Raw genomic sequence first — 12,837 nt, forward strand, 5'->3', positions numbered from 1 at the left:
ATAACATTGTATCAGACAATTCAATAGGTCTTCTAGTAAAATATATCTTATAACTAGTCCAATATGATGGACAAAAATCTTACTCCTTTGGTTTTTCCTGGTTACTTCTTTTTTTTAATTATTTTTTTAATATATAATATAATATTTGCCCCAGGGGTACAGGTCTGTGAATCGTCAGGCTTACAGATTTCATAGCACTCACCATATCACATACCCTCCCCAATGTCCATAACCCAAGCCTCCTCTCCATAAACCCCCTCCCCCTAGGAACCCCCAGTTTGTTTTGTGAGATTAAGAGTCTTTTATGGTTTGTCAGTCTCCCGATCTTATCTTGTTTTATTTTTTCCTTCCCTAACCCCCAAACCCTCCATTCTGTCTCTCAGCCTCATCAAATTAGGGATATCATATGATAATTGTCTTTTTCTGATTTACTTATTTTGCTCAGTATAATACCCTCTAGTTTCATCCATGTCATTGCAAGTGGCAATATTTCATTTCTTTTGATGGCTGCATAGTATATATATAGTATACTATATACTGTGATTATATATATATATATATATATATATATATAATGTGAGATTATATCTATATATATATATATATAGATATAATCTCACATCTTCTTTATACATTCATCTGCTGAGAGACATCTAGGTTCTTTCCATAGTTTGGCTATTGTGGACTTTGCTGCTATAAACATTCTGGTGCATGTGACCTTTTGGATCACTATATTTTTATCTTTATAATAAATACCCAGTAGTGAGATTGATAGTATTTTGATAAGGATTGCATTAAATGTGTAGATTGTATGAGGTAATAGACATTTTCACAATATCTGTTCTTCCAATCCAGGAGCATGGAACATTTTTCCATTTCTTTGTGTCTTCCTGAATTTCTTTCATGAGTATTTTATAGTTTTCTGAGTACAGATTCTTTGCCTCTTTGGTTAGGTTTATTCCTAGGTATCTTATGGTTTTGGGTGCATTTGTAAATGGGACTGACTCCTTAATTTCTCTTTCTTCTGTCTTGTTGTTGGTGTATAGAAATACAACTGATTTCTGTGCACTGATTTTATATCCTGACACTTTACTGAATTCCTGTGTGAATTCTAGCAGTTTTGGAGTATTTTGGCCTTTCCACATAAAGTATCATATCATCTGCAAAGAGTGAGAGTCTGACTACTTCTTTGCCAATTCAGATGTCTTTAATATTGTTTTTTTGTCTGATTGCTGAGGTCGAAACTTCTAGTTCTATGCTGAATAGCAGTGGTGATAGTGGACATCTCTGTCATGTTCCTGACCTTAGCGGAAAAGCTCTCAGTTTTTCCCCATTGAGGATGATATTCACTGTGGGTTTTTCAGAAATGGCTTTGATGATATTGAGGTATGTACCGTCTATCCCTATACTTTGAAGAGTTTTGATCAAGAAAAGATGATGTACTTTGTCAAATGCTTTTCAACATCTATTGAGAGTATCATATGGTTTTTGCACTTTCTTTTATTAATGTATTGTATCACATTGACTGATTTGCAGATGTTGAACCAACCTTGCACCCAGGAATAAATCCCACTTGGTCATGGTGAATAATCCTTTTAATGTACTGTTGGATCCTATTGGCTAGTATTTTGGTGAGGACATTTGCATCTGTGTTCATCAAGGATATTGGTCTGTAATTCTCTTTTTTGATGGGATCCTTGTCTGGTTTTGGGATCAAGGTGATGCTGGCCTCATAGAATGAGTTTGGAATTTTCCTTTCATTTTTTGGAACAGTTTTAGGAGAATAAGTATTAATTCCTCTTTAAATGCTTGGTAGAATTCCCCTGGGTAACTGTCTGGCCCTGGGCTCTTGGGAGATTTTTGATGACTGCTTCAATGTCTTTACTGGTTATTGGTCCATTCAGGTTTTCTATTTCTTCCTGGTTCAGTTGTGGTAGTTTATATGTCTCTAGGAATGCCTCCATTTCTTCCAGATTGTCAAATTCACTGGCATATAGTTAGTTGCTCATAATATGTTCTTATAATTGTTTGTATTTCTTTGGTGTTGGTTGTGATCTCTTCACTTTCATTCATGATTTTATTTATTTGGGCCCTTTCTCTTTTCTTTTTGATGTCTGGCCAGGGGTTTATCAATCTTATTAATTCTTTCAAAGAACCAGCTCCTACTTTCATTGATTTGTTCTACTGTTCTTTTGGTTTCTATTTCATTGATTTCTGCTCTGATGTTTATTAGTTCCCTTCTCCTGCAAGGCTTTGGCTTTCTTTGATGTTCTTTCTCCAGCTACTTTAGGTATGGGGTTAGTTTGTATATTTGAGACCTTTCTTGTTTCTTGAGAAAAGCTTGTAGTGCTATATACTTTCATCTCAGGACCACCTTTGCTGTGTCCCACATATTTTGAACAGTTGTGTTTTCATTATAATTTGTTTCCATGATTTTTTCAATTCTTCTTTAATTTCCTGGGTGACACATTCATTCTTTAATAGAATGCTCTTTAGCCTCCATGTATTTGAGTTCTTTCCAACTTTCCTCCTGTGATTGAGTTCTAGCTTCAGAGCATTATGGTCTGAAAATATGCAGGGAATGATCCCAATCTTTTGGCACTGGTGGAGACCTGATTTGTGACCCAGGATGTGATCAATTCTGGAGAATGTTTCATGTGCACCTGAGAAGAATGTGTATTCTGTTGCTGTGGAATGGAAAGTTCTGAATATATCTATGATGTCCACCTGGACCAGTGTATCATTTAAAGCCTTTATTTCCTTCTTGATCTTTTGCTTGGATGATCTGTCCATTTCAGTGAGTGGGGTGTTAATGTCCCCTATTATTATTATGTTATTTTTTATGTGTTTCTTTGATTTTATTATTAATTAGTTTATATAGTTGGCTGTTCCCATGTTAGGGGCATAGATATTTAAAATTGTTAGATCTTCTTGTTGGACAGACCCTTTGAGTATGATATAGTGTCCTTATTATAGTCTTTGGCTTAAAATCGAATTGATCTGATATAAGGATTGCCACCCCAGCTTTCTTCTGATGTCCATGAGCATGGTAAGTTTTCTACCCCCTCACTTTAAATCTGGAGGTGTCTTTGGATCTAAAATGAGCTTCTTGTAGAATGCTTTTTTATGGGTTTTGTTTTCTTTATCCATTCTTATATCCTGTGTCTTTTGATTGGGGCATTTAACCCATGACATTTATGGTAACTATTGAAAGATATGAATTTAGTACCATCGTATTGCCTGTAAGGTGACTGTTACTGTATATTGTCATATTGTCTGTTCTTTTCTGGACTAGTTCTTTTAGGCTCTCTTTGCTTAGAAGACCCCTTTCAATATTTCCTGGAGGGCTGGCTTTGTGTTTGCAAATTCTTTTAATTTTTGTTTGTCCTGGAAACTTTTTATCTCTCATTCTATTTTCAATGATAGCCTAGCTGGATATAGTATTCTTGGCTGGATATTTTTCTCATTTAGTTCTCTGAATATAGCATGCCAGTTCTTTCTGGCCTGCCAGGTCTCTGTGGATAAGCCTGCTATCAATCTAATAATTCTACCACTGTATGTTACAGACTTTTTTGTCCTGAGCTGCTTTCAAGATTTTCTCTTTATCACTAAGACTTGTAAGTTTTACTATTAGATGACAGGTTGTGGACCTATTTTTATTGAGTTTGGGGGGTGTTCTCTGTGCCTCCTGGATTGTGATGCTTGCTCCCTTTGCTATAATAGGGAAGTTCTCTACTATAATTTGCTCCAATTTACCTTCTGCCACTCTCTCTATCTTCTTCTTCTTCTGGAATAACAGTTATTCTAATATTGTTTCATCTTATGGTATCACTTAACTCTTGAATTCTCCCCTCATGGTCCAGTAGATGTTTGTCTCTCTTTTGCTGAGCTTCTTTATTATCCATCTTTTGGTCTTCTATATCACTAATTCTCTCTTCTGCCTCATTTATCCTTGCAGTAAGAGCTTCCATTTTTTTATTGCATCCCATCAATAGCTTTTTTAAAATCAGCCTGGTTACATTTTAGTTCTTTTACATTTTCTCCAGAAGGGATTTTATTTCTCCAGACAGGTTTCTCTAATATCTTCCATGCATTCTTTAAGCCTAGCTAGCACCTTGAAAATCATCATTCTAAACTCTAGATCTAACATATTACTAATGCCCATATTGATTAGGTCCCTAGATATTGGTACTGTCTCTTATTCTTTGTGTGTGTGTGTGTGTGTGTGTGTGTGTGTGTGTGTGGTGAGTTTTTCTGCCTTGTCATTTTATCCAGGTATTGAACAAAAGAATAAAATATTGAAAGGGTGACAAATTCCCAAGAAAAATGTATGCTAACCAAATCAAAAGAGGCCCCAAACTGGACGGAGAAGAAAAGGGGTAAAAAGAAATTATTTTTTAAAAAAATTATTTATTCATTTGTCAGAGAGCAAGAGCATGCACAAGCTGGCAGAGTGGCAGGCAGAGGCAGAGAGAGAAGCAGGATCCCAGGGCCGTAGGATCATGACCTGAACTGAAGGTAGAAGCTTAACCCGCTGAGTCACTCAGGCATCCCAGAAATTAAAAAAAAAAAATATATATATATATATATATACACATATACATATATATATATATGTATATGTGTATATATATATATATACACACACCATCTATATATGTATACCTATACATATACCTATACATATATACATATACATATACATATACATATATTGGTGTGTGTGTGTGTGTATGTGACTTGTGAATAGAACAGAGCCACCCACTTGATTCCGGGTATATTTTAGTCTCTTAGAATATACTACCTCCCAAAATTTTAAAGAAAGAAAAGCTTATATATATACAAAAATAAGGGTAAGCATGATGAAGAGATGGAATATAACTGTAAAGAAAAAAAATTTTTTTTTAATGTAAAAAAAGAATTGATAAGATAAGTTGGTTGGAAAAAGAAAAAGAAAAAGAGAATGTGCTCAGTCTGGAGACTAGAACTAAGCCCTGTGCTAGATTTAGGATATATTTTGATCTACTAGAAGAAATTGTGTCCCAATTTTTTTAGAAAAAAAAAACCCTGTATGTTGAATAAGGTGGAATACAATGAAGGATAAAATATAACTATAATAATGAGGGTTTGAAAAAAAATTAGAATGGTATTGTTAAGATAACCTAGTTTTAAAAAAAAGTTAAAAAAGGTAAGAGGAAAAGTTAAAAGTAATTGGAATAAGAAAAAAAATAAAATTAAAACAATTTAACTTTACAAGACTAAAGGATCATGGGGGAAAATCCATGAATTCCATGCATTGCAGGGTTCTGTTGTTCTCCTTGACCAGTAAGCTTGGTCTTGGCAGGTTGTTCTTGCTGATCTTCTGGGGGAGGGGCCTGTTTTAGTAATTCTCAAATGTCTTTGCCTGAGGTGGAATTGCACTGCACTTGCCAGGGCCAGGCTAAGAAATCTGCTTGGGTTTGCTTTCGGAAGATTTTGTTACCTGAACACTTTCTATAGAGCTCTGGAGGACAGGAATGAAAATGGCTGCCTCCCAATCTCTGGCCTGGAGGAGTTGAGAGCTCAGGGCCCCTCTCCTCTGTGCACCCTCTGAGAAAAGCATTCAATCACTCCCATCTCCCTGGTCTTTGGCCACCCTCCAAGCTCAGCAGGCTTATGACCGAGCATTTCTGTCTCTGGGGCATTCCCCGTTTGGGGCTCCAAAGCCAACAGATTCCTGTCATGCTGCTCTTCCAGAGGAGGAAGGTGAGTCTCCCCAGATCTGTCACTTTTGGGGTCCCTGCTTGAAGAGTAGTGGCCCACTGTGCCTTGGATCATGGTTTAAGGTAGCCCCCATCTGAAACTCACTCCTCGGCTTTGTCTCTGTAGACCACTTCCCTGCTTTGATACCTGGGAGCTCTGCCACACACAGACACTCCCAATCTTTCTGTGACCCCCATGGGACCAGAGACCACACTGTCCCCACAAGGGCTCTACCCTGCTGAGCCTTTGGAGCAATGTCCCTCGTGGAGCAGACTTCTAAAAGTCCTGATTTTGTGCTCCATTGTTCCATTGCTTTCTGGGAGCTGGTCCCTCCCACTGTGGTTTATCTCTCGTCACTTCAGATTCACTTCTCTGCACATCTTAGCTTTCATAAGGTGTTCAATTTTCTGTTCCTAGAATTGCTGTTCTTCTCCTTGATTTCCTGTTGAGTTTGTAGTTGTTCAGAATGATTTGATAACTATCTAGCTGAACTCCTGCAACCTGATGTCATTTCAGTCTGCTACTCCTCCACCACCTTGCCTTTCCCCTGTTCCTGCTTCCTTTTACTGGGACCTACAGAAATCATCTTTCTACTGGCTCAGGCCAGGACTATTCCTATTTTAAGAGGGAAACAGATCAGTAACTTGAGTCTTACAATCCTGAAGGGCCTACAGTTAGTCACATTTCCAGTCCTAGTATTCCTTGAGCAATGATTATCAACTCCCTTATAATTCCCACCTCTGCATCCTGCACATGGACTTTTGTTCTGGCAGTCCAGATTATGATATCCCCAGAAAGAGCAAGCTTGCCTAAATCCAAACTTTCCATTTGTCTTCTTTAGTAGTGTAACCCAGTATTATCTCAGTGTGACATACATTTCAATCACAGTACTTGCTCATTAAAAACACAGCTCCTTGTGTATGTTGAGTTGAGAGCTCAGGGCCAGAATTCCCAGTACATGGGAATTCTCTGTACAATCTTCACACATTTTCTGTAAATTTAAAGCTGTTCTAACATCAAAAGTATATATTTTAAATTCACCTACCTAGATTCCAAACTTAACTGCCTAATCATTATTTCTAGAATTGGCATGAGGGAAAGTGCATTATAATAAACATCCCAGTTGATTTTTATGCACCCTAGTTTCCGTAGTGGCTAAGAATAGGCTTATGACCATTACACTCTTCAGTATTGTCCAATTGACTGACTAATCAACCTTTAATAAGAACCTGGGACCATAGATGTTATCATTATTCTGGCCATGACTCAAATTGTTGGATGTATCTTTTGTGGGCAATAGCTTTTAGGCACAGAAATAACATCACCTGGAATCATTGTAGGTATGCTGACTGATGAAATGAGCTCCTGGAATCATTAAGTGGCATAAGCACCAAGCTTCCCTAACCAGGTCCAAACTCCAGTCCTGAACTAAAAGACCCTTTTCTGCTAAATTTTGTTCCTCTGGATCATTGAATCACTGCCAAGTTCCTGAGTTAAGGTGTGAGAAAAAAGATAAGAAACCCCATTTTGGATGAAAAAACAGAAAAAAGAAAAAAAGCCATGCCATCACAAAATTCTAAAAGAATAAATAGACATATAGTAAATGGGAATATTTAATAGGTTTCTTATGGCTTTCTAGAATCAGAAAGTAATTACTTATTACTTATGTTATTTATATTCACTTATTTGTTTGCTGAAATTGTCACATAATTACAAATATTTACTAACTACTTAACTGTAATCACTGAAATTATATTGTATGTAATACAATAAAGTTATATTAAAATTGATGATTCCTCCATCAGCACTTATAAATTAATCTAAAATTTGTCAAATTTGTTTTGTATAAAGAATTCTTATGGAAAACCTGAAAATTGTTTTGAAAAAACAACCAGATGACCACTGAGTCCTTTTTTAAATGATCTTTACTACACCTTTTACTTACAGGAGCCCATAAAACAAAATTAATATTATTTTAAGGCACAAATAGTGCCACCTAATATACTTTATTTTATTGTTAACCTTTTAATGATATTTTCCATACTATTCAATTTAAGTGTACCGTTTAAGTCTCCTGGTCCCAAAATTATTTCAAGGAGTTCTGTTTCCAACAAACTTCTTAAATTACTTGATTTTAATCTTGTCTGTTTCCATAAAACTGAAATTAAGTTAATGAACAAAAAAATGCCTTATGTGTACCTAACTAGAAAAAAGAAACTGAAATATTAAAACAATGTGCCAAAATCTGATTCACATCATCCAGCACTAGGGACCCTGGGTCAGGCCTCCTGGCCCCCTTTGCTGCTCTTGTTCAGTGGGGACTATGCCAGAAACAACTAGTCATTGTGAAGAATTGTTTAAAAATGAATGTGCTGAAGATTTTCTGATTCACATTCATTATCCACTGACCTGCTCTCAATGGATTTCACAGAGAGAAGCAAAACTAATTACCTCAGACCAGGCTGTCTGGAAAATAATGGCACAGTGATTTAACAAAAAGCCTTTTCGAATAGTGTATATTTTTAAAATTAAATATCACACTTTTTTAATGATAAAACTTCTGCCTTTGAACTAATACACCACCACTTCTTAAAAACAAAATCAGTACTAAACAAAAGACCTTTGTGGGGTAAATATCAGTACTATTATTTAGCTTCATGTTAAGTGATCTGAACATACTTGAAGACAGGCCTGCAAAATTTAGGGGATTATATGTGTGAAGAAGGGTATTTTAGAAATGAGGAAATAAAATCGTCTGGGAAATATTAGGTGATCGAGGGTAAGTTGTTTATTAATCTCATTTATTATCACTGTCTTAATTTACCACAAAAATATTTTTTCTTGATAAAACATGCATAGTGGATAATAAGAATGTTTTCCAATGAAACCTGTCTTATAAGGGTTTATTGATCTTATTGATATACAAGGAAATTCTGCAAAACTCTTTAAAGCTTAGTATAGAATAGGTAATGGTGACAACATTGGAATCTATTGTTTTGAAGGGCAGCAAGCTATTACAGATTTGCAGGTAGAAATATAATGTGTGCAGTCAGAGCATACTGGACATACACAGAGGTCACAGACCTTAGCTAAAAAAAAATACCTGAAATAAAAATGAGGGGATTTATGAAATGATTACATTCTAATGGCCACAAAAATGAAGAAAATCAAGAACACAGGGGGAGTTTGACCAAATACTGGATAGAAGAGTAGCTCTCAGAAGCCCAAATTATGGGCTCCTCTCTCACTGCTAAAAAATAATCATGAAAATTAGGAAAGAGAAGTTAGAGATGTAATTTAGTCTACTGGTTCAGTTGGCTCCACTTTGGATGAAGTCTGAAAAGGTCTGGAAGCAAATTATATTACATTGAAAAGCTAAAGTCAAGAGGAAAACATACTGGATTATATGGAAAATGTTTATGTAAATCCTCACACTGGGAGGAGACTGTGAAGATGCCAGTGTAGGGTGATCCTAAGCTCATTTTATCCCACAGATATACCTAGATAACAGCCACAGCTGTGTAATTCACCCAGAAAACCACCCAAAGACTGAAAGAACAGACTCTTCACAGTTAATCATAGAGCATAAGCCACATTGAAAATGTTAGGAAGGGGAGAGACATGATCTGGAACCAAACAAATCTTTAAGACTAACCACAAATGGGAAGGACCCCACGAGCACAATTAAAGGAGAGAAACAAACGCCACACCAGGCACTCCAGACACGGGGGTGGGAAGACATATCCCCATGAAATTTGGTTAGGAAAACCAAAGAGGCTTAACTTAGCAAGTTCTTAAAATCAGTGGGGCTTAACACCAAGAACTTTAAAAAAGTCACCTCGTTGAGCTCTGGGAGGGCCCAGCAGTGATAGGAAACAATCTCCACCCTTAAAGAAAGAGCATAACAAATAATCAAGCCAATATACAGAATAAAAACAGCAGTTTGAAAAGCACCTGTGGTATATGAGACATAGATTTATTTACTAATCTCAGAATTTGTGCACTGGAGGGGCAGAGATCTTTAGATTTCTCCAAGAACAAAAAGAGCTGGCTGTATCATTTCTCTACCTACCTCATCTCCCAGGCTAGATACACAGACAAATGCTAGAACCAGCACAAAAACACTCCACACCTAGCCTGGTAACACTCTGAGTGCCCCACCTTTGCATTCCCCTGTGGACTGTCCCATTCAACCCACCCCACAACACAAGAATCCAAATAAAGCAGACACCTATCATTCTGCAAGTGGTCCCAATATAGGCCAGCACCATTCCAAAGTGACTCATGTCCTGGGGTCAGAGGAAGATAATCACACACCTGCTTGAATATAGTCCAAACAGTGGGTTGGGGGTATACATCTGATCTGACTGATGACACTGCCCACCAACAAAAACTTCACAGGGACAACACATAGAACTCTGTAGTTCAAGTTACTGCAACACCAATAAACAGATTGGGGCCAGGCAAGTGTTCTAAATGGAAGGCTGGTCCACTAACAAAACTGCTCAGGGATCAATGTGAAGAGAGCAACCTGCAGTTCGTATGGTCACAGTTCTGACTTCTTTCAAGACACATCTCAGCTGGGCTGAGGGCAAGCATCTGGTCTAACCCAACTTAAGCCCAAGAAAGCCTCAAGTCAGCTCTTTAATGGCACAGGGACCAAACCCTGCTCAAAACAGGCAAAGAGGGCCATTCCAGCCCATTGAACTAAAGACAAACATGATTAAACCCCAACAGTAGGACATGTGCAGGACACATAGGAGATATACCCAAAGTGCCAGGTTCTGGTGAATGAGAGACATTGCACTGATGAGCAGTGCAGGATCTCTTCTTCATAAGGCCACTACTTTCAAGTGCAGAAAACATAGATAACTTTTCTCTACAAGGAATAGACACAAAGTATTAGACAAAAAATGCACAAAAGAGCTAATAAAATGCAGGTAAAGTAATATGGCTGATAGAGAATTCAAAGTAATGGTCATAAAGTTACTTATTGGGGTTCAGAAAAAAGTGAAGGATCTCAGTGAGACCTTCAACAACAACAACAAAAATAGAAAATATTAAAGAAGAACACATCAGAGATAGTTAAAAGTCTACTAGACAAAATAAATAGTATGTCAGAGGAAGCAGAAGAATGGGTCAGCAAGCTGAAAGACAGAATAACAGAAAGCAACCAAGTTGAACAGCAAAAAGAAAAAAGTAAAATAAAAAATAACAATAGGTTATGGGAATTCATCAATATCATCAAGCATAATAATGTTCACATCATAGGTATCTCAGGAGAAGAAAGAGAAAAGGGGGCATATAATTTGTATGTAATAAACTAGGAGAAAAATATCTAGAAACTTCCCAAAACTGGGAAAGGAAACAAAAATCCAGGTTCAGGAGGCATTGAGAGCCCCCAATAAAATCAACCCAAAGAGGTCTATATCAAGACCCATGAAAATTAAAGTGGTGAAAATTAGGGTTAAAGAGAGACTTTTTAAAAGAACAAGAGAAAGGAAAACTGCTACATACAAGGGAAAACCCATAACGCTATGAGCTGATTTTTCAGTTTTCAGCTGAAATATTGCAGTCGAAAAGGAAATGGTATGATATATTCGAAATGCTGAAAGAAAAGAAAACAAAATGTACCAAGAATATTCTATCCAGCAAGGCTATCATGCAGAACAGGACAGATAAAGCATTTCCTAGACAAAAATAAAAGTCAAAGAAATAATCATCATTAAACTAGCTTTACAAGAAATATTAAAGGGAATTCTTGAGTGGAAAGGAAAGGCCACAATCAGGAGTCAGAATATTTTAAAAAAAGAAAATTGCACAGGCATACACAAACATCATAAAAGTAGTAGATTAATCACTTACAAAAATCAGTATGGAAATGCCTGACTTCAAGATATATTACAAAGCTATGATCATTAAGACAGAATGGTCTTGGTACAAAAACAGACACATAGATCAATGGAACAGAATAGAGAGACCAGTAATGGACCCTCAACTCAATGTTCAACTAATCTTTGACAAATCAGGAAAGAATATCCAACGGAAAAAAGATAGTCTCTTCAAAAAATGGTGCTGGGAAAATCAGACAGCCACATGCAGAAGAATGAAATAGGACCATTTTCTTACACAAAGATAAACTCAAAATAGATGAAAGACCTCAATGTGAGATAGCAATCCATCAAAATCCTAGAGGAGAGAAGATAGAGAGTAACCTCTTCAACATCAGTAACAGCAACTTATTTCAAGACATATCTCAAAGACAAGGGAAACAAAAGCAAAAAATGAACATTGGGACTCCATCAAAATAAAAAGCTTCTGCACAGGGATGCCTGGGTGGCTCAGTGGGTGAAGCCTCTGCCTTCAGGTCAGGACACAATCCCGGGGTTCTGAGATTGAGCCCCGTATCAAAGTAAAGAGATGGCAAAGTGTTTATCATGAAAATGAAAATGAAAAGAAATTCAGGGTAGCAATACATATATCAGACAAAAATATGCTTTAAAACAGATTATAACAAGAGAAAAGGGACACTACATAATCATAAAGGGAGAAAAACAAAAAGAAGGTATAACAATTGTAAATATTTATGCATCTACCTTGAAAGTACCCAAATATACGAAGCAACTATTAACAGACACGAGGGAAGAAATTGATCATAATACAATAATAGTAGGGGACTTTAATGCCACTTATATCAATGGATAGATTACCCAGAAAGAAAATCAACAAAGCAACAGTGGCTTTGAATGACACAATAGACCAAATGGATCTAACAGATATATCCCAAACATTCCATTCAAAAACAGAAGGAATAGGGGCACCTATTCACCACTCAGTGGGTTAAGCCTCTGCCTTCAGGTCCAGGGTCCCAGGGTCCTGGGATCAAGACCTACATCGGGCTCTCTGCTCAGTGAGGAGCCTGCTTCCTCCTCTCTCTCTACCTGCCTCTCTGCCTACTTGTGATCTGTCTGTCAAATAAATAAATCTTTAAAACAAAACAAAACAACAACAACAACAACAAAAACAAAAACAAAAAAACAGAAGGAATAGGAGGAGGAGGGAGTTAAAATGGTAGAATAGTGGAGGGACCCTGGA

The sequence above is a fragment of the Mustela putorius genome, unplaced genomic scaffold (assembly GCF_011764305.1).
Source record: "Mustela putorius furo isolate JIRA1106 unplaced genomic scaffold, ASM1176430v1.1 tig00000430_pilon_pilon_pilon, whole genome shotgun sequence".
NCBI lineage: Eukaryota > Metazoa > Chordata > Mammalia > Carnivora > Mustelidae > Mustela > Mustela putorius.